Source organism: Urocitellus parryii, chromosome 6 (genome assembly GCF_045843805.1).
Source record: "Urocitellus parryii isolate mUroPar1 chromosome 6, mUroPar1.hap1, whole genome shotgun sequence".
Classification (NCBI taxonomy): Eukaryota; Metazoa; Chordata; class Mammalia; order Rodentia; family Sciuridae; genus Urocitellus; species Urocitellus parryii.
The window spans coordinates 19,582,198-19,606,046 of NC_135536.1; positions in this window are offsets into that span (position 1 = coordinate 19,582,198).

Genomic DNA, 23,849 nt, shown 5'->3' on the forward strand with positions numbered 1-23,849 from the left:
GTAAATTCATACTTATCGCATCATAGCCATAGTAGTTATAGTAAAAATATCTTATTACTCTTGGGCTGGGGTTTTGGCTCAGTGGGATACTGCTCACCTAGCACACGTGAGACACTAGGTTCGATCCTCAGCGCCACATAAAAATGAGATAAAGGTATCTAAAAAATAAATATCTAAATAAAATAAATAACTAAAAAATGAATATCGAAAAAAAACCTTATTACTCTTGATGTTAACCTTGATCACCTGAATAAAGTTCCTCCACTGTGAAGTTTCTCTTCCATCCCCTTTTCCATCTCATATTCTATGGAAGTCTGTCAAGCTGCAAAAACCACACTTGAGATGTAGGCAACTATGCTTCATCTTTTGGGGGTGAAATAACTAATTGTTTTATAAATCTGCATAAAAGATCAGTCATTTTTCTTGCACCTACCTATTGACTCATTTATTGATTTTTAGCATAGATTTTTTTATGTATTTTTAATGCTTAATTTTTTCTCTATATATGACAGTGGAATGCATTACACTTATTATAGATATAGAGCACATTTTTTTTTTATATCTCTGGTTGTATACACAGTATAGTCACACCAATTCGTATCTTCCAACATGTAATGTACTTTGGATAATAATGATCATCACATTTCACCATTATTTATAACCTCATCACCCTCCCTTCCCCTCTGCCCTATCTAGAGTTTGTCTATTCCTCCCATGCTCCTGCTCCCTATCCCACTATGAATCAGCCTCCTTATATCAAAGAAAACATTCGGCATTTGTTTTTTTTTGGGATTGGCTAACTTCACTTAGCATTATCTTCTCTAACTCCATCCATTTACCGGCAAATGCCATGATTTTATTCTTTTTTATTGCTGAGTAATATGCCATTGTGTATATATGCCACATTTTTAATTGATGGACACATACCTTTGTTTTATTTATTTATATTTTTATGTGGTGCTGAGGGTAGAACCCAGTGCCTTACACCTGTGAGGTAGGTACTCTAACACTGCCCTACAATCCCATCCTCAGTATAATTTTTTTAAATGTTTATTTTATATTTGGAATTAGACTACAACACATTTTTATTTATTTTGCTGCTCAAGTTTTCCCTGGTTTGGTCATTGGGAGTGTGCTTAGATGGATCCTTTGATATTCACCCCATGTGAAATTTTTGTTTTCAGTTGTTTGTTTTTAGCTATTTCTTAATTTTTGTCACTCCCAGGTATCCTGGGATCATTTTGTAGTTTTCTTCCCCAGTCCTGGAATCAGCTACTTCTGCAAATGTCTCAAATTCCTTTTTCATAGAATGGTATTAGAAGCCACCACAGCATGTTAGATATGCTCAGTGATATTGGGGTGTTCTTTGTTTCTATCCCCTCAGCTGACAGAATAGAGAAATACATGTCTGGATACTAATCTGTGCATGTTCATATAGCTATAAAAATTTCTATATGTAAATATTTATGACACTATGAGTTCATCTCAACCTGAGTTTATCATGATGTCCCCAACACTAATTCATTATCATATGGATCATTGTTTCCTCCTCTGCTTGCTTATTTGTAAATTTCACTTAAAAAATAAGAAATACTGCTATCAAAGTCTGCAATTTATTTTATTTTCAATTATTCTATACATAGATAGCTGTGTTAAAATTGTTAACCAAAACTCCTATGAGAAAGAAGTTTATCAATTAGATAACAGTGCTTACCTACAGTTTCATTTGCCTTTGATCTTTCATACCCTACTAAATTTCCAAATTTATTTAAGTCAGCAACTTTTCCCCCCACATTTTCACTGACCTTCTTTCATACATTTCTAGTACAGTTAGGTTGTTTTTTTTTCCTTATATTCTACAGCATATCCTAAAACACGTCCTCATAAATATATATTTTAAATAATTTTCATGCCTTAAGAATCATTCTTTTTGCTATGAATTCCTATGAACTTTGAAAATCCAGTTTCAAGTATCTGTCATTAAAATATACAGAAGAGTTTCCCAGACCTAAAAAGTAGCATGTGCTTCATATACTCTGTCCTTACTTCCTATCCCTCATCTCCTGGTAGCTATTGGTATCTTACTGGATCCACACTTTGCCTTTTATAAAACATCATATAAATAGAAAATCAGATTTTTCAGAAAGCCTTCTTTCACTGAATGATAGGATTTATGCACGTCCTTTGGTGGTGTTGGCTTATTTCTTATATTGCTAAACAACGTCAATCATATTGTATGGAGGTATCACAATTGCTCTATTCTTTCATCTAGTGAGGGACATTTTGTTTGCTTTCAGTTTTTGGCAATTTTAAATAAAGACATAAACATTCATATTTAAGACACACATTTCTAACATCAGTTGGGTAAATACAAAAGAGCATAGCTGATGGATCACATGTTAGGAAAACAGTGTAATTTGTTTTGTAAGAAACTGCAGGCTGCCTCCCACAGAGGCTCTGCATTCTCTATTCCCACCACCAGTGTTGATATGCTGTTGTTGGGCACTGCCTTTTGTTCGATTTCAGACACTCTAATATGCACATACATGCTTCCTGTTGCTCTCACTGATAATCTTCCAAGAGCAAGTGATTCTGTCTTCATATGCTTATTTGGCATCTATGTACCTTTCTTTTCATCAAATATCTATTCATATTTTTTACCTCTTTTTGAATTGGACTTTTCTTTTTATATTGTTGAGTTTTAAACTTTATTTGCACATTTTGTACGCCAATCTTTCCTCACATAGGCATTCTAAGAATGTTTTCTCTCAATCTGTAGCTTCTTTTCATTCTCCTAGATTGTGAAGGAGAAGTTTATAATTTTATTGAAATCCAACTTGCCAATTTCTTCTTTGTGTTCTTGATCTTGTTTCCACCACATAATTGAAGCTCCTGTAAATTTCAGTCTTCTTCAAGTTTTAAATTTTTTGCCTTTTAGGTTTTTTGAATTCTTTAAATTTTAAAAATATTTTTTTAAATGTTTGCCTTTTAGGTTTAAGTCTATAATTCAATTTGAGTTGGTTTCTATGAGAGAGATTGGCTCTATATCCTGGGTTTTTTGTTGTTATTTTTTGCTTTGCAGCTAGATAGCCAGTTGTTCTATCACCAATTATTTTAATAATACTCATGTCTTCAGATGGATTGACTTTCCTCCTTTGTTGACTAGGTTGCATGGATTTGTAACTGGGCACTGTTCTATTTCATTGACCTACTTATTTGTTCTTTTGCCAATACCATGCTGGCTGGTTACTGAACTTTTATTCTAAGTGTTGAAATTGGGCAGTGTGAGTCCTCCAACTTTATTCTTTGGCATCTTGCTGGCTCTTCTAGGACTCTTGTCTTTCTTCATGAAATTCAAGATCAGTTTGTCAAGAAATATTTACTGAGATTTGGGGGGATTTCATTGAATCTATAGATCAATTTGAGAATAAATTATAAATTAAAAATATTGACTCTTCTAATCCAAGACATGGAATCTGTTTGCATTTACTTAGATCTTCCTTGATTCTTTTATATAGGATCTGTATTTATTCACATATTTAGTTAGATTTATAAATAAATGTTTCTTTTGGGATGAGATTATTCTAAATGATATTTTTTAATTTCAGTTCTGATGGTTCATGATTCGTATCTAAAAAACATAAATGACTTATAATCTTATCTTAGATGGCTTTGCTGTAATTGCTTATCAGTCCTAGGATGTTGGGCACATGTGCATCCATGTGTATGAGTATTCTTTAGAGAGTTCTACATATGCTATCATGCAATCTTTGAATAAGAACAGTTTTCTATTACTCCTCTTCTAATCTGGACGCCTTTTACTCTCTTTCTGATTTTATTGTACTGGCTAGGTCTTGTATGATAAACTCTTCTCCTCTCATGGCCATAGCCATGAAAGGAATCATCACTATAAAATCTTGTGGAGGTCAGAAGATAAAATCTAAAAAGGGGACTGGGTGTGGTGGTGCATACCTGTAATCCCAGTGGCTCTGTAAAACGAGACAGGAGGATCACAAATTCAAAGCCAGCCTCGGAAATTTAGAAAGGCCCTAAATATCTTAGTGAGACCCTATCTCAAAATAAAATGTAAAAAAGTTTTGGGATATGGTTTGATGGTATAGTGCCCCTGGGTTCAATCCTCAGTATCAAAAAGGAAAAACAACAACAACAACAACCCCCCCCCCCAAAAAAAAAAAAACTCTACAAAATGTTCAGGTTCTTTTAAGATGTAAGATACTGCAAGTTTCTCATTACTGTACTCCCATTCCCTCTTGAAGCAGTTTGAAAAATTGTCGTTTAAGTTGTAATTCCTGCAGTATTTAGCCACAGGAGCTTTTGTTCCAGGTAGGCAGATCCTGGATGCAACTTTATGCATTGGCCTCCCCCTCCAGCTGTTAGTGGTATTGTGATGTGCACCCTCAATTTTCTGATGAATCCTTGATAGATTTTTTATTTGTTCATCTTATTTTAAGTACATAAGTGGTGACTTTCAAGTTATTTCTATGACATTAGAATTCTTTTTTTTTTTTTTGCTTATATATGGACACATTCTTTGTTCACTACTCTTCTTAATATCTGATTTTTTTTGAACTGGTATAGTTTTCTTCTTTTGAAGATTATTATGAATTTATTATCTTAATAATAGATTTTAGCTGTACTCCCTTTGTCTAACTTTCTGTAATAGACCTTTATTTCATCAATCTTGCCAACCTTTCTCTGATTTTTGGATCCCACTTACAGTTGAGGAATCTCGAAGAGATGTAAGAAACTTGAAAAAAGTTATCTAGACCACACAGCATACTAATGTCAAAATCTGGAATAATTTTCCCAAATTCCTGGGAATTCTATCTCTACCTTAAACTTTGTGTTCCTGTTTTCATTTTATATGAGAGATGCACATATGAATGTATGCTGATATCAAATAAATCATATATCTAACATGTCTAACATGTATCTTTCTTATAAACCTTTTACTTTTATGAATAATAAAAAGAAAACTTGAATGATGTTATCTCCCTTGCACTCATCTTTGATTAATTGAAAATATGCTTTCCGAATGTACACGTGTATGAGTATGTTTATTGTATAAAATCCATGTAAACACAATTACCATAGGTCTTTTGTTGGACATATGGTTTTCTGATGTATACTTGAGTTATTTAGTTATCTCAAGGGACAATATTTGGAATAAAATTTGTCTTTTCAAGAATTGCAAGTGAAACTGTGTTCTTTGATAGGACTTTGACTGAAAAGTTTCTATGACAAACCTCCTATTAGAATCCAATTATGCTAAACTGTGAAATGTTGAAAGCACTTCATCACAATGTACAGTGCATTTTCCCTCGGCCTAAATGCAATCCAATATTTGCCTCACCTTGAGTCTTTTGTAATGGGTACCCAGAGGAACTGTTTTAAGGAACAGGCAAGACTCAAATGTATTCTCAGCTCTTTAAACATCAAGTCCCAACCTCCTTAATAGGCACTCTGACAAAGTACAGTATATGTTCCCTGGGTAATCAATCAGGCTCTCACAGAACCCATAAAGGAGCTTGCAGGGCTGGAGAGTGAGTGGTTCCTTATGAAAGGCCCCATTGTTCTCACAATTAAGGCCAAAGAGGCCCTTGCGGAAGAGGTTCTGGGTATATCTGAGTGTGGGCTGTGGGAGGAAGGAGTTTTGGAAACGTAAACCATAGCTGTCCTTCTAAATCCTAAGAGACCCCCCTGGCAATGCAAAAGATGTTAATGTTTGATAAAAGCAAAACAAACAAGCACATTTAAAATTGCTGCTGCTACACCATGCTGCTTCAATATGTTGCTAGTTGGGAGATTGTAAACTCACCCACTTCACCTTTTGGACTGCATCCAAGCAAGCTATCACAAAACAAACAGCTGGATTCTTTTATCTGATAGATATAATTAGAATTGAAGTGGGTTTTTAAAAACACTATTTCAAATCAGGACTGGTGGGTTTTATGATTTTCATTGTGTTCTCAAAGAAAATACACTTTTAAGGTTTGATGTCGTCTCTTCCCATTAATGGAATTTAATTTTCACTTTTTTTTTTATCATACTCAGGGCAAAAAGACAGGTGCATAGATTCAAACAGTTTAATTGGACTTAATCATAGATATATGTAGTTGCATTAAGGAACATACAATTTGACATTAGTTACATTTAGAGAGGAAGTAAGGAAAATGGAATTTGAGTGGTTATTTAATGTATTTTGCAGTTTGCGGATTAAATTTCCTCAAAAAATATAATGTAATGCTTATAAAGTTAATGGAAAGTAAAGTAAAAAATGCTGCACATAGGATGGTGTCTTTTCTAGGTTCTGTCCAGAAATTATATTATAAATATAGCTGTCAAGAACGTTACATTTTCCAATAGGATAATATTAGAGTTGTGATTTCTAGTCACTGGTGAGGACGTTATCATCTAAGGCAGCTATATGAATATATCCCTGTTACTTAGCAGTTACAGTACTTGAGGTTTGTTTGACCTACTCCTCAGTTATTCATTCATTTAAGTATTTATTAAGTGGCCATTCAATTAGTGGGCATTGATGCAAATAATGAGCATAACATTTACCATAAACTAAAAAGCTAAGAAAACTTAGACTAGCTAGAAATTTCTGAGAAAATGTTGAAGTTTGATTCTATCAGAGTCCAGTGTGTTGTGGAAGAAAATTTAAAAAATCAAGGAGAAATAACATTATGTGCAATATCATACATATTAGAAGACAATATCAGGAATGATTGAGAGAGATTAAGAGTTGATATGGACAAAGATTCATAAAGTCACAAAAGTTAATGAGTGATTCATTTATTCAATCCTTAGAATGCATTTACTAAGTTTCTAACTATGCACTGAATATTTTATTATGTTCTAGATGTTTTTGATGAGTAAGACTTTGGCTATTCAATTTTGGAAGCTTGTAATCTATGTTGAAGGATACTCCTATCTTAAAAATGCATTGAGATAAATATTACAAAAATTTTATGGAAACAGGCTCAAGGAAGTGTGGCACAAAGAGGAAAATATTTTAGTTTTCCCAGGAGAATCAATAAGGTTTTCAAAACAGATCTGACACTTGAGTGGCACTTGACAAGAAAGTGTAGATTGCCAGGTAGCTTGCCATGACTGGGCACTTGTGGAGTGACTCTGACTGAATTAGCATCACCATAAGGGTAAATGGAAGTAAGGACATATGGAAGGGATGAGTTCCTGTATGCACTGTCAATGGAACAAATAGCACACAAAGCATCCACTATGTTTTTTCTGTAATTAGATTTTTAGTCTAAGTAATGAAACTTAGTATATAAACTTGTATTAAAACAGTCCTTAAAATCTATTTTTCATTCAGTTTCTCTCCAGTGGAGAAATAATAAAATGGGGACAATAGGAGGTAGTATAAAATAGATGTGAGATGAAAATGAAAGTTCAAATTACTGCTAACCCAGCCACTTGTCAATCGAATTTTTTTAAAATTTCATTGTCAGCTAGCATTTGTAAACCACAGTCATAAACTCAATAAGTTGCAAAGCAAATGAAACACACACACACACACACACACACACACACACACACACATATATATATATATATATATATGTATATAAATTTATACCTGGCAGACTATGTACAATTGAAGTTATGCTGCAGCAAAAAGAAATCAATCTAAGCATTAAATATAGTCAATTAATTAAATTAGTTAAAACACTAGAATTTTATTCCACAGGACCTAGCATTATAATTTGAATTTCATATTGGTTTTAGAGTGAGGGTCACAAACTGGCAGAGATGTAGACATAAAAGATATTGATCACATTTTAAATAACAAACAACCAAAATTTAGTCATTAAGAGGAACAATAATATTTTTTAAATTGATTCTTTCACATAGCTCTATGCCCCTTCTGGTTTCATTAAGATTATTGGTGAGGATACCTTTAGCTGGGCAAGGAGAGAGTAAGCACTGGCTGTCAGTAAGGGTGTCTTGCTTCTCTTCATTATGGTCTTTCCACATGGCTAGCTGGGCTTCTTTTTTAAAACATGAAGATCTCAGAGTGGTAATCTGAGGGAACCACATGCATTGCAAAAGCATGAAAAGAGAACTACAGGAGTTATTAAAGATGAGATTTTGGAGACTCACAGCCTTACTCTTCCTTCATTCTGAAGGTTGAAGCTGGTCAGGAAGACAGGCCAAATTCAGATTCAGAAGAACAGCACTTTCGATTTGTGAGGATGGTCAAATCTCATTATGAAAGGCATACAGGACATGAGGAAATTTAAATAATATGTAAGTAAATTTAAGCAGTGTATGTATTCTATAGTTTTCTGATATCTTTCATACTTTCTTCTCTTATAACAAGACTCTTCTATTGTCTGTCCTCAAAAGTACTAGATTTTTACCCCTCCTTTAGAGCATCCTAACTCACTTGTTAGGATTCAAGGAAATGGAAATGGTGTAATAATATATCATCTATGAATTATTTATTTTAAGCAATTTAAAGAAAAAAATATCTCTGTTTCCACCAGGAAGAGCCTGATTCAATAATACTAAAAAGTTTTGATTAAAGAAAAATGATTTAAAAAAATGAAATATTTCCTACAAAGTTCAATTTGTCTAGTTAATATTCTCTGAAAACTTATATCCCCAGAAACATTTGAATACAGGCAAGCAGACTTGAAAATATAGACAGTTTATAGAACAAAGATAAAAAGAACAGCAAGGAATTCAGTAGCAAAGGTGAGAATCCAACAAAGCCTCCATGACTTTGTAAAATACTATGTAGCATCTAGAACAGCAAGTGAGAATAAGATTAGAGAGAGGCTGGTGGTCACATGAATTATGCAGTTGTCTCATAATTAAAGTTGCATGGATGGGCTACAAAGACCACAAAATTTTTTTTTCTACATAAACTCATGGTTTATAAACACAAATTTGATTCACTTCTGTGTTTTTCTATTCAAAATGATATTATTCTATTTTGTCTGTTTTTACGACGAGTTAAATTAAGCTTGAAATTCTATGAGAGAAATCTGGCTCAGAAGTGTTTTGTAAATATTATGACAAAAAGTCTGTAGAAAAATTGCTGCAGCCATGTTTGTAAAAAAACAATATTTAAATGCTTTTCTAGCAGTAGGTAACTGGCTCAGTGAAGAGGTTGACTTTGAATTTAGTATATATTATATATAGTAAATATATATTATATATACATTTATATATAATGTATTATGTGTAATTTTGAAGCCATCGGTTTATTAGTGCTCCAAGATTTCTATTAAAGATGCTTGGCAATATCATGACTTTTGATTTATAAAACTCTAGAGGGACATATATTTGTCCTTTTGAGGAGATCATTTCTAAGACTACATGGCAAGCGTCCTGTGGTTTAGTATAATCCAACAAAGTTGTCTGTGTACACATTTTATAACAAATAGACTTTACATATAATCTCCATTGTAAATATCAATTTATAAGAGGATGATGATACATTGAGGTTTTAAATTTTAATCATATTTATCTCCTGACTTTCTGTTATTAAACATGTGGAAAAACCCAAGGAGAGCCTAAGGGATTCAGCATTCTGCAGTTTTGAAATCAAATCATCAGATGCTTCTTCTCCTAAAATGACTCAATAAAATTGTGCCCTCAAAACCGATTGTGAATTTCAGTCTGTCATAAAATTTCAACTTTGAAACAAACTTAGTGTTCATCAGTTTTAATATTACTTTTAATCTAAAAACTCCATAATGTTTTTGGCTCTTAATTCTTTTCAGATGACTGTAATGACATTACTTGTCCTTTACATTAAAAAAAATCCTTTAATAAGAGTCATGCACCTTAATATAAAATCTAAACACATTAAATAAAAGCAAAGGCATCTTTTACTCCTGATAAATCCATTTTTTTTTTTTTAAATCTGTTCTCGGTTGTTCTTCCTGAGCATGTGACCAAAGCAGTATAAGATTTAGTTCTCAAATAAATTTAGGATTTAGTTCTCGGTAATTGCTGTTCTGAAATTGTAATTTCGTCTTGGAGTTGGTGTTTTGAATGCAAAGTTCATGGATAATGGAGCATGTGCCAGAGGCTTGGGCTCTATGTGGCCAGCCTCCCCTTCTGCTAGCTGCCTGGTGCCTCTGCCACCCTCACTCTGGAATGAGGACGGGCTGGAACCCAGAGCAAGACTCAAATGTGCCTTTGTCCCAGACTGTGTCTTCGTCCTGGGTTCAGGGAAAGGAAGGGAATGTAAGAGACCAGTACCTTCCAGGAGACACTGGGCAGGGCCAGCTTCAGCTGTCCCTTCTGGGCTGGCAGCTGAAAGAAACATCAAGGCTTGTCGTCGGAGAAAATGCCCCTTTATTGAGGAACAGCTGTGCATATTTATAGAACCCGGGGTGGTTTGACAGTTATGACAGTTTAATGCTTGAACGGTTTGACAGTTGGCATGGGGCATTCTGATTAATGGGTAAGGATCATGTGAGCCAGCAGGACTAGTCTGATTGATGGGTAAGGATCATGTGAGCCAGCAGGGCTAGTCTGATTGGTGGGCATGGATCATGTGAGCCAGAAGGGCTCACCATTGGATGGCTCTTCTTGGGGGATGGGGAAGTTATTCTTTGGAGCCAAGGCGACTCCCAACAGCAGCAGAGATGACCTGACGCACGACTTGCTTGATGCGGATCTTGCCACCACCATGGTTCCAGGTACCCAGTGAGGGTTTGTGCAGATACCCAGAGACAGTTGTAAGAGTGATAGCCTCAGAAGCACACTCAGCATCCACTAGGGCTAAAGAACAAGGGTTTGCAGGGTTCAGATCTCAACCAGGTTCTTTGACTTATTGTTTATGAGAGCCAGATGTTTCATCTAAATAGTGGAATAAATCACAGTACATATCTTGTAAAGTTATTGTGAAAATCAGTTAAATGGATCCTGCTAAAGTATTCATAACTGTGCAACTGAAGAAACAGAAGTTGTCAACAGAAGTTGTCACTATTATTTTATCATTTAGAAATAAAGCCTGGGCCCTATTATCATGTTCTATAATCTTTTCATTTTATTCAATTAACCAAAAATGTCAAAATGTTGTCCTACTATTGACTCATCTGTTTTTAAGATATTATGAATATGTACTTGGAAACATGAGAAGTGATCTTCATATGAATTTCCTAACTCTTATGAGAGTGCTTAGCAAGTCCAAGACCCTTTCCCCTTCTTCAGCAGTATTAATAAATACTCTGCTACCTAGAAGGATGTATTCTGGCAATCACTAATGCTTTCATAAAGCAATGTTTGTTGAGAAACATTAACTTATGTCATTACAGTTGTGAATCAATTGCCAGAGTCTATCTTTATCAGAAGAAAATTATTATTTAGTATTAATTATTATTTGCCTTTCACCTATAGTAGGAGAGCCCAGGATAGGCTGCAGTAATAAACATAACTCAGATTCTCAATGGCTTATCACAGTGAAGATTTGTTTCTTGGGGCTGGGGATGTGGTTCAAGCGGTAGTGTGCTCGCCTGGCATGCGTGCAGCCCGGGTTCGATCCTCAGCGCCACATACAAACAAAGATGTTGTGTCCGCAGATCACTAAAAAATAAATATTAAAATTTTCTCTCTCTCTCTCTCTCTCTCTCTCTCTCTCTCTCTCTCTCTCTCTCTCTCCCTCCCTCTCTCTTAAAAAAAAAAAAAAAAAAAAAAAAAAAAAAAAAAAAGATTTGTTTCTTGTTCCTTTCACTGTTTGATTTCTTCTCCAGGATTGGCTTAGTGTTTCTGAAACAGGTGTCCTCTACATTATTAAGAGGAAGATTTGGAGGATTATTCGTTTGGGCCACAGTCTCCTTACCTGCATTCAGTCAAATGGACCAGCCTCACTGAATGCATGGGAAGCTGCTGAGTTAACTTGGCTGTGTGCTTAGGAAGAAGAGAACGAAAGAATTCAGAACTGTGTCTCTGCCCTCTTTGTCAAAATGCCCCATTTGACATGTTTACAATTTCTTATGTTAAGTGGTGAGGTATAGGCTCCAATTTCTCACCTTCTCTAAATTAATGAGAGTTCATCTGTTGCCAAATAAACTTACCACCCCTATATGGATTTTGGATTACCCTGCGTTTGTCATAAATGGCAGTTGTGCAACTCTTCTCATTATGTGATCTAACCAAAGAAAGAGATTGAATCTGGAGCTGGCTAGTTTTGCTATGAAAAGCAGTTTTGACAGGTCATGGGTAAGAGATGTATCTCTTTAGTCTCCTTGGAGTCTAAAAATGCACCCTCAGTCCACAGAAATGTCCCATTGTACCCAGATGTGTCATGAACAACACTTGGCCAGGTAAATTGTGGGGAGCATAGAGAGGTAAAATATATCAATAAGAAATATCATGTCTTGACTATGAAAAACTGGCTACATTTTATATGATTATCTATCATTTTAATTTTCACACTTAAATAAATTAGTAATAAAATAAATTTCTGTTTTTGTGAAAGTCAAATGTGCAAATGTAAAGCATGTAGACTACAAAAGATTCCCCCTGTCATTATCCCCACCCCTAGAGATAAGTAGACATTAATAATATTATTGGTAGGCAAGAAGTTTATTCTATTACTGATAGATGGGATTTAGCAATTTTCTAGTAAAAAGTTTATCCCAAGTATCTACTATCAATGCACATTTATTTTAGTCCTTTAAAAAATATCTTAAAATTCTACTGTATTGATGCATTGTGATTTATTAAACCAATTTGCTATTGATCAACTTTTGCTTCCAGGTTTTTGCCATCACAAAAACGCTTCAGTGAATACAATTTTATATACATCTTTGGGATATTAGACCATAGTATCTGAAGAATGAATCCTTTGAAGTGGAACTTTTCTTGGCGAAAGAGAATGTACTTTTTCCATTTTTGACATATACTCCCCAAGCACACCCATAATTTCAGATTCTGCCAAATTAATTTTAGTGGTGTCTCATGCCAGTGATTCTGCCTTCAGTGTGCTTGTGTAGGCAGCCAGCTGGGGGTTGAAGAGTTTGCTAAGTCAATTCATATAAATTTGGATCCAAGGTTGGTATAGGATACCTGACATCAAAAGACCAGAAACATTTTTATAATTTAAATGAAGGAACGCAAAGACCCCAGGGGTGATGAATGTGAAGTTGATCTATCCCACATACCCTGTCCACTGGGCTCTGAATCATATTGCTCACAGTACTTTGTTTTCTTTCCCCTTGTCATAAGCAGTTGTCAAAGAAGCCCTTGCCACATTAAAAGGGCAATGGACGCTTTTGACAAACATTTTAGGGATAAATGCTGGTGGAAAAAAAAGCAAATTAATGGCAAATTCAATAGGTGTAAGAAGAATGAAGAACTCCATGACTGAGCAGGGATAACTAAGTAACTTGTATAAAGTGGATGTGAGCACTTATTGTCAAGAGAAGAAGGGCACAATCATCTTGATTCAGGAAGTAGCCAGACATCAGAAGGTTTCTGGCACTTCCATATGGACTACAGACTCATCAATGACAAGAAAGAAAAAGGAAAAAAATTATATTAATTAGTGCTATATATTAACAATTTATGGTTTTTGTAATGAGAAAGTGTGAAGGCTTGGGAGGAAGTCCTCTGATTCAAATTAGCTTTCTACTTACTTCTTGAATCCAGGTAGTTTGTAGAGGTGAGTTAATTTATTGTCCTAGAACCTTAAATAACAAGGATTCTGAAAGCAGTTGTGAAAGCAATATATAGTCTTATAAGAAAACTTCATGAAACTCTCTGTGTCTTTTTCTTTTGGGGGGTCAAGGGTTGTACCAGGGATTTAATACAGGGTCATTTAACTACTGAACCACATCCCCAGCTAGTTTTTATATTTTATTTTGAGACATGGTATCGCTGAGTTGCTTAGGGCCTCACTAAGTTGCTGAGGCTGGCTTTGAACTCCTGATCTTCTGGCCTGAGCCTCCCAAGCCACTGGGATTACAGGCATGTGCCACTACTCCCAGCTCTTATGTCTTTTTCTGATATGACTTAGAATTTTTAAATCTCAGTGCCTGTTCTTTGGATTGTTAGAAATATATATTCAATGGTAAGATGACTGTTTTCAGGACTCTAGTGATAGGTACACTATAAGAAGACATTCAAGTAAGGAGAAAGATGGTGTTCTAATACAGCATAGGAAAAGGAGAATTCATACCCATGGGACCATGTGGGGCTCAGTGATCAGAAAATTCCTCTGGGTAAAGGTGAAACTGGGAAAAACAACCTAATATGATTCACGCTAAAGACAGACTAGATGATCAGACATCACTTGGGGGACAATGGAGAATAAGGAACTGGATCAGATGTTGAGGATGATCAGACCTTGGGGCAGAGGGGAATCTTACTAAATTATCTTAGCAAGGACTGCACAACTGATTCACATGGAAGTGAAGATGAGCACAGGAGGCGGCTCAGAAGACTAAGGCTTGGCCCAACAAAGAATAGTCATCAGAAGAAAAAGAAAGAAACCAACTGCTGATGACCATAAGATGACTGTAACAGTAAGACTGTAGTACAATGGTAGTCTGACTTTGTCAGTTTTAGTGTATAATGAAGTGCTGATTATAAATGAACGTTTGCCCATGTTCACCTGACTTAGGATATTTCTTCTCTTTCTAAATATTGTAAATTGTTGACATTGGTTCATATGGGCTAGGAGTCACTCATAAAACTTAGGAAACAGCCTGCCTGCATCTTATCTTAATTAGGTCAACAATATTTCTAAAATATCTGAAGGAATCAGAACCACCACAATAGGCTTGTTTCTCAAAATTGCTAATGCAAGACTGTTGGATTCCCACGAATGATGTTGGAGCACTGTGGACTTGACCTATTACTGCATTCAGATGCAGGCAATGTTTCTATTATAATTCACTGTCTTTTTAATTTTTTAAAAATTTTTGTTGTAGTTGGACACAATACTTATCATTTATTAATTTATTTGTACATGGTGCTTGTGCTTAGGATCGAACCCAGGACTTCACACGTGCTAGGTGAGCACTCTACCACCAAGCCACAACCCCATTCCCTATAATTCATTGTTTTATCAACAATTTTTCATTTGGAATGTGAGTGTTTATGTCATTTTTTCTGTATGCTTTTGGGGATTCTATTATTCTCAGACTCTCAGAGGCAGATTTCTGTTATAGGGTTGGTGCAGAAGTACATGGTTTGTTTTTGACCAAGATATTGGTATTGAAGATATTGATCAAGATATTGGTAATTTCCTTTCTCTTTTCATATTTTGTCAGTTTTAGTATTTCGTCTAGAATTAGTTGGGAAAGTTATCTCCTCATCTTGTGAAAGATTGATGTTCATTTTCTTTGAAGTACTTTTTGAAATTTACCCTTGAATCCTTTTGTCCTGTGTTTTTCCATGTGGGAGAGTTATTTCCATGTGAGGGACAAATTACTAATTTGATCTCTTTATTCACTATGGGATTAATCAGGTTTTCTATTTCATCTTGAGTAAGTTTTAGTAATTTGTGTCTTTCTACTTAGAAAGTTTCAGTTTTTCTTTTTTTTTTTTTTTTGTCTTCTAGATTTTTGGCATCCAGGTATGTGTTAGCTTTTTGATACTGTAATAAAATCCATGAGATTATGAGACTTAAAAGAAGGAAATAATTATATATCTGGGTCATATGGTTGTTTAATTTATGCAAAAGAACTGCAATAAACACACTGTGGTGAAATACAGGGCCATAAACACACTTATGTGCTATGTAGGCAAGTTATGGAGCATGCATAGGTGCAATCAACATATAAGTTGATAAAGAAAACGTGGAATATATAAGCAGTGAAGTTTCAGTCATAAAGAAGAATGAAGTCATAGTATTTTGTGATTAATAGATGGAATTGGTAAACATCATGATAAATGAAATAAATTTGATATAGAAAGAGAAGGATGTAATGTTTTCTTTCCTATATGAAAACTAAGGGGAGAAAAGAAAAAAAGGAATTTAAAAAGGGAGATTATGTCCATGTATGAATATACAATGATGAATTTTATTTATATATTATTATAATTAACTAAAATAATAATAATAATAATAATAATAGAAATAGTAATAAAAGGGAGATCAATAGAGCAAGCAGATTAGGGATAGGGAGGAGAGGAGAGAAAGGGAAGGGCCTTAGGAATGAGATTGATCAAATTATGTTATATGCATGTATGATATAACACAATGATTCCTTCTATTATGTATAATTATAATGTGCCAAAAAAAGAAATATAAAAAAAACAGGAAAAAAAGGTTATTTGTGCTTGTGTTCTCAAAGATTGGTACATGGTTAGTTGGTCTTGTGATGATGAAGCACATCATGATGGGCAGTATGTGTCAGAGAAAGTCTGCTCACCTCATGGACAAGAAAGAGAAAGAAAGATAGGAGGTACCACAGTCTCCTTCTAGGGCTTACCTAATTGTCCTAAGACTTTCCACTTCACCCACCTCTTTAAGTTTCTCCCATTCCCCAAAAGTGCCAAGCTGAGGACAAAGACTCTATGTAGCACAAAGACCTTCCGGGCACCCTATGGACCCAAAGTACAGCACAGGTGTTAACGGTGCTCTCTATGTCACTGAGATCTGTAAAGCTTCCACTTTCATCCCTTATTTTAGTGATCTGAGTCTTTTCTTTTTTCTCAGTCTGACTTGCTAAAGACAGTCAGTTTTGTTGATTTTCCCCAAAGGACCAAACATTGGCTCATTAATTTAAACTATTGCTTTTATATTTTCTCTTTCATTAATTCTATCCTGGTTTTTATTATTTGCCTCTTTCAGCTTGCTTTGGACTTTATTTTCCCCTCTGTCTCTCTCTTGTTATTGACCTGAGACATTTATTTTATTTTTTTTCTTAATGCTTACAGCTAAATATTTCTATCTAAGCACTACTTTAGAAATAGCTCATAAGTTTTACATGTTGTTTTGTAAGGTAGGTTACTTAGTCATGAACAGGTGGTTAGAGGGAAAGGACAATGAAGGACAGACATCAGGCCAATACACCAATAAAAAATCAGAAGTCATAAAAATGAAGCAGCAGGGAATCTTATGTAAACTGGCAATCGTTTGGGCGTGAAATCTGGAATGCCTAACCTTCCTCAATTTTGTAGAGAATTATAATTTCTTTGGGGAATTATAACTTAAAATCCTAGGGACCCTCAATGAAATAAATAAGCATCAGAGAAGTAAGGTCTGTTACATCAAGACCCCCCCAGCAACAACTACAGCTAATTATAACTCCTCCAGGAGCACTATGATTTCCAGAAAAATGCCATTCATATCTCTTTCAACCAACCCTCCCTTATTATTATTACTATGCCACAACCACCCTGTCAATCAGAATATTGAGACCCTCACCAAGGGCTATCCATAGGACTCACTTTCCTTAAACATACCAGCTCTATGAGCACCACAGTGTTCTGTCTTCAAAGTGGTCCATGCAGTTCCTATGCTGTATGTAACCCTCACTCCTCACTCTGTTAAACTTTTGTTTACTACTCGGTGTTTCACTCAAATTCTTTCTGGTGGAGTCATATGAACAAGCACTCAAGGACTATGGTGGCTTCCCATGCTCAATCCTGTAATAGTATCTTCCTTTTCATTCTTCCTAAACTATTTCCAGATTTTCTTGACTCATTGGTTATGTAACAGTATGTCTATATATTTCTCAGATTTACTAATTTTTGCTTTTGATTTATATTTTAATTACATAATTGCTGAAAGCATGTTTTGTATGATTTAGAAACTTTAAATTTATTGAGTCTTGTTTCATGGCTTAATACATGGTCTGTCCTGGAGAACAGTCCATCTAGGCTTGAGAAGAATGTGTGTTCTACCACTGTGGTTTGGAGTAGTCTACAGATATGTGTTAATCCTCTCTGGTTTATAGCATTCTTCCATTCTTTTATTTCTCAGATGAACTTCCACTATTATAATCAGCTTTATTATTGCTATGACCAAAAGACCCAACAGCAAAACTTTTAAAAAATAATGTTTCCTTAGGAGGACAATTTATTTTGCCTTCTGGTTTCAGAGGTTCACTTCATAGTCAGCTGACTCCAGTTCTGAGGCCCAAATGAGGCAAAATATCATAGCCAAAGAGCATGATATAGGAAAGTAGTTCAGGAAATGGGCCCAAGGAGGCAGAGAGAGCTCCTCTCACCAGGGACAAAATATAAATCCCAAAGCCACACCCCATGCACCTATTTCCTATAGCCAAACCCTTCATGCCTACAGTTACCACCAAGGTAATACCTATCAGTGAATTAATCCACTGATTAGGTAGCACCTCTCATAATCTAATAATTTCACTCCTGAAAATTCTTGCATTGTCTTATACACATTTGGGGACACTTCACATCTAAATCATAATAGATGATTTAGCCCATTGCTCTTATCATAAATAACTTTGGTTAACTTCTAAATCTCTGGTACTTACCTACCTCAATGCTTAGATATTTACTCATGCCAGGTACTCATTAAATATTTGTTGAATGAATTGAATGAGTTGAATGAATGAATGAGCTAGAGCAGTAATCAGTACACTTTTTCTTTAAGAATCCAGATTATATATATTTCAGGATTGTGTGTTCTAAGCTGTCACCATTAATCAATTTCATCAATATATTTTGTAATTTGTCTATAAATTAGACCTGGATGTGTTCAATAAAACTTTACTCACAAAAGCAGTCACTGGGTAGGATTTGACCTTAGGTTCTAGTTTACAAACCCCTGAACTAAAGACCAACACACTAGGACAAAATTCAGTGGGTGACACAAATTTAGCAATAGAACTGTGGTGTAGTTTAAGAATTCACAAATTCAATATGCCTGTTATTTTCTATCATGGAGGGAGTGATCACATTGCAGTTGTTCTTGTAATAGTCCACCTCACTTTTGTTTCCTGACAGGGAATGACTAGGTCAAGTCAGCAGCAATCCATGGCGTGTGAAACTCAACCTAAAGAAGATGAGCTTATGTAGAATGTTTAGTATTGAACAGGTAGAAAGTAGATGCATGAGGGAGAAAGGGAACTGGACTAAGTCATATTAATTGTGGAGTGCTAGAGGAAAAGTTTGGGGACTGCTATTAGAGGTATCTATAGTGCCAATCTGATCCAGGGCCACATTCATTTTCACCATAAATGTGTCCTGATATTCCATGCCATTATTCCATGTTAATTTTATTACTATTCTGGAATGATATCAAGACTACACTTTGGAATTTGGGAGAGTTGCTACAGATAATTTAGTTGAGAGTTCAAATCACAGCTGTAGCAATGACTTTCTGTCATTTTAAATGATTATTTATTTGGTTATTTTCACATAGAGGAGTAAAGATTTATTTTTTTTTCAATTAGGTTAATCCAGAGAAGAGTTATCCCTTCAGAATTTTTATTTTTTTTTCAAGAAATATGTTATTATTTTCCCCTAAAGAGATTTTCAAATTTAAAGTTGTTATTTCTCAGGAGGGGGATTTGGTTAAATTTCATTTCCATATGCAAGAAGATACAAAGTGAGAAATTTGCAATTCAGTATCATCACATAATTTTAGATGGCTTGGGAGTATTGGGGGATCCATTAAAACATTTAATCAGGGGGAAGAACCTCAAGCAATTAATTGTTAAAAATTGAAAATAACTCTTAATGAGAGAGGGGAAATAGAGAGATAAATTCCTAAAATGTTTACCCATATTTTGTTTACTTTAAAACAAAATATTACATTAAAAATTAGTTTCTGGATTTCCCTTTACTCAGTCACCGAATCTTTTTTTCAAATTTGCTTTTAGTGTTTCCCTTATCCAAAGTGATTTTATGCAATACTGAATATAAAATGACACTATTCTGTGCTTGACATTATCATGACTCCTCTGTTTTTATCTTATTCTGTTTATAAATTTATACACACGCTGCATGACAACATACATAAACATACAAAGAATCTAATAATAAGTAATTTAATATTTTCATTATAAAATAAAATATTGTATAGTTCTTTTCTTATTAATAATAGGTTCCTTTCTAGGGTCCAGGTAACTCAACCAAGGGAAGATGCATAGAGATGTTTATGAGAGAAATACCTTGGTGCCACATTTTATAGAGCATAGAAAGGGACTTACTCAAACTAAAAAGTTTTTTCTCAGCAAAAGAAACAATAAGAGAGATAAACAGGGAGACTACATCCTGGGAACAAATCTTTACTCCACACACTTCAGATAGAGCCCTAATAACCAGAATATATAAAGAACTCAAAAAATTAGACAATAAGACAACAAGTAACCCAATCAATAAATGGGCAAAGGACCTGAACAGACACTTCTCAGAAGAGGACATACAATCAATCAATAAGTACATGAAAAAATGCTCACCATCGCTAGCAGTCAGAGAAATGCAAATCAAAACTACCCTAAGATACCATCTCACTCCAGTAAGATTGGCAGCCATTAGGAAGTCAAACAACAATAAGTGCTGGAGAGGATGTGGGGAAAAGGGCACTCTTGTTCATTGCTGGTGGGACTGCAAATTGGTGCAGCCAATTTGGAAAGCAGTATGGAGATTTCTTGGAAAGCTGGGAATGGAACCACCATTTGACCCAGCTATTCCCCTTCTCGGTCTATTCCCTAAAGACCTAATAAGAGCATGCTACAGGGACACTGCTACATCGATGTTCATAGCAGCACAATTCACGATAGCAAGATTGTGGAATCAGCCTAGATGCCCTTCAATAGATGAATGGATTAAAAAAATGTGGCATTTATACACAATGGAGTATTACTCTGCATTTAAAAATGACAAAATCATAGAATTTGGAGGGAAATGGATGGCATTAGAGCAGATTATGCTAAGTGAAGCTAGTCAATCTTTAAAAAACAAATACCAAATGACTCCTCTGATATAAGGGGAGGAAACAAGGACAGGGTAGGGACGAAGAGCTTGAGACGAAGATTTTCATTAACAGGGTTGAGAGGTGGGAGGGAAAGGAAACGAGAAGGGGAATCGCATGGAAATGGAAGGCGATCCTCAGGGTTATACAAAATGACATATAAGAGGAAAGGAGGGGTAAGACAAGATAATTCAAATGGAAGAAGTGATTTACAGTAGAAGGGGTAGAGAGAGAAAAGGGGAGGGGAGGGGAGGGGAGGGGGGATAGTAGAGAATAATACAGACAGCAGAATACATCAGACACTAGAAAGGCAATATGTCAATCAATGGAAGGGTAACTGATGTGATACAGCAATCTGTATACGGGATAAAATTGGGAGTTCATAACTCATTTGAATCAAACTGTGAAATATGATGTATGAGGAACTATGTAATGTTTTGAACGACCAACAATAAAAAAAAAAAGAAAGTTATAACATGGGTTGATTTTTATGCTGAAATGGGAGAATTTAAACAAAGGAATGACAAATCTCTTTAATAGAATTATTCTGGCTACCATGTTGAAAATGGCTTAAAGATTTGGGGATGGAGTTCCTTGTAATCACCCAGACATGAGATAATGGGTTTTGGGATAGAGTGGTGGTAGTGGGAGGTTTGTAGAAGTAGTCAACACCTGTGAGACAGGTATTGAAAGTAAAAATAATGGAATCAGCAAATTCATGAGCAAAAAAAGAAGTGTTTGGCTTTTTGTTGTTGTTTTATGTGTGTGTATTTCATTTATAGATTTCTTATATTCTTCTAATGCATTTTCATTGACGTATAAGTGAACACATTTAGTTTTTCTGTCTAAATATATCATACTATGTATGTCATTGTAGACATTTTATTTAATGATATGATTGAATCTCTCCTTATCCCTGCAAATAGACTGCACATTCTCTGTTAAATTAATCCTTATATACAGAAAATTAAGTGGTTTTCAGCTCTTTGCAGCCAAACCCAATACTTCCAAGAGTAACACCAAATATAAATGAATTTGCAGTTTAAGAAATTAATTCTAAGATTCAATATTTAGAAAAGCTTTTTGAAAAGCATTCTTTTCAATTTTTCTTTTTAATGTGCTTCCATTACATCTAGGTAGCTGAATGCTTTTGGTCTCTTTGGTTTGTTTCTGTTTATTCTGAAGAAACTTAAATAAATATATTTGAAGCACAGCCTCAGAAATGTATGGCCTTTATGGTTGATTTTTATATTTACTTTATTTACTTATCTTTATTTTTTACTTCTATAATATGATCATTTTATTTGATGTTGTTGTACTAAAATTTTTAAAACAGTAGGATTATGGACTTGTTCTGTCAGCCAGTCCGAGTATGAATCTTGGCCTGGATCCTCTGTGACCTTGGAGAATTTTTTCAGACTCTCTGTGACCTTTTCCTTCATTGGTAAAATATGAATAATAACCATCCAAATCAGTTTTTATAAACTTTTTATAAACTTCAAATCTTTTAAGATTTTTAAAAGCATTTTGAGAAGTTTTTGATAAAATGAACACTACTCATTTCCTGGATAGTTTTAGAAATAACCTCATCATTTTTTGTGAAAAAATATAGGCAAAGTAATTATAATATTGTTATGTTATATATATATTTAACATCTATGGAGACAAAAGATGCTGATATAATATTTAAAAAATTAGGACAGAGGATATACTTAGTGTAAAGCATCTGCTTAACATTCCTGTGACCCTGGGTTCTATTTCCAGCAACACCAAAATAAAACTAAAAATGGGTCCATTAGATTCATTTTTTTAACATACAGATAACTTCCTTACATCTAAAATAGTCTGAAGAAAATCAAGTTGAGACCTAAACAGTGTTTGGGGAAGGTGACCTAATAGTAATGTGACAGCTACACAGAAAATTATTTGAGACACATAAGCACAGAATGGACTTTAAGAATCTAGAAGGAAGAAAACAAAATGATATAGTTGAATTAGATGATTATTAAGAGCTTCTAACATAAATTTCATATTTTCAATTAAGTTTACATGTGGAGTTGATATTGCTAAGGGTTAGCTGAGGCCAACATTTTTAAATGTTATGAGAAACACAGAGGTTGTTGCTGGATACTTGAGACAGCTGACAAAATTAGTTTATTTTTTTAAGCAAGAGAACCCTCCTCCAAAAGTGATTAAAGACACCTGCCTTATTTTAATAATCAAAAGGACATGGGCAGCAGTCAAGAGATTAGGTATGGAGAGTGTAGAAGTGTCACAAGCTGTCCATGGGCTGTGTATGTGGACCATGGTGCACAGTAGCCAAATGAGGGGATAGGTCTGGCACTGCAAACTCCCTGTCAGGGATTGATGGCATAATACAGGTGAACATGCCCCTCTAGCTCTGCCTAAGATCCCATACAGCACCTGAGATGGGTGTGACTTGCCGAGATGTCAATCAGTCTGCTGACCACAAGACATCAGGAAGCAAGACTCCACCCTTGAAACCTTATTCCTGACTCTGATGTTCCTGCTATAAAATCAACCAAACATGGCTCATGCTCACTTTTCCAGTGCTCTTTCCAACATGGAAGCTATTGACTTTTAAGGTCAAAGAGCTGTCCTACCCTCGATTCCCAAATTATTTCTGTGTTGTGTGAATTTTTGCTGCCTTCTTCTTAGCTTAATGTTGTAACCAGCCCATTTTAACCCAGCATGTCTTGTCTGAATGGGTCCTGGTCCAGATGGAAAGAGGCGAGCATGAGGGCTCTGGGAAGATGTTCTGTGGCTTGACTGAGTGCTCACTCCCTGGGTGTCTTTAGTTTAGGAAAATTCATTTTAATGGACATTCATGATATGTAAGTTTTTGTGGGGGCCAGTACCAGGAATTGAACTCAGGGGCACTTGGCCACTGAGCCACATCCCCAGTCCTATTTTG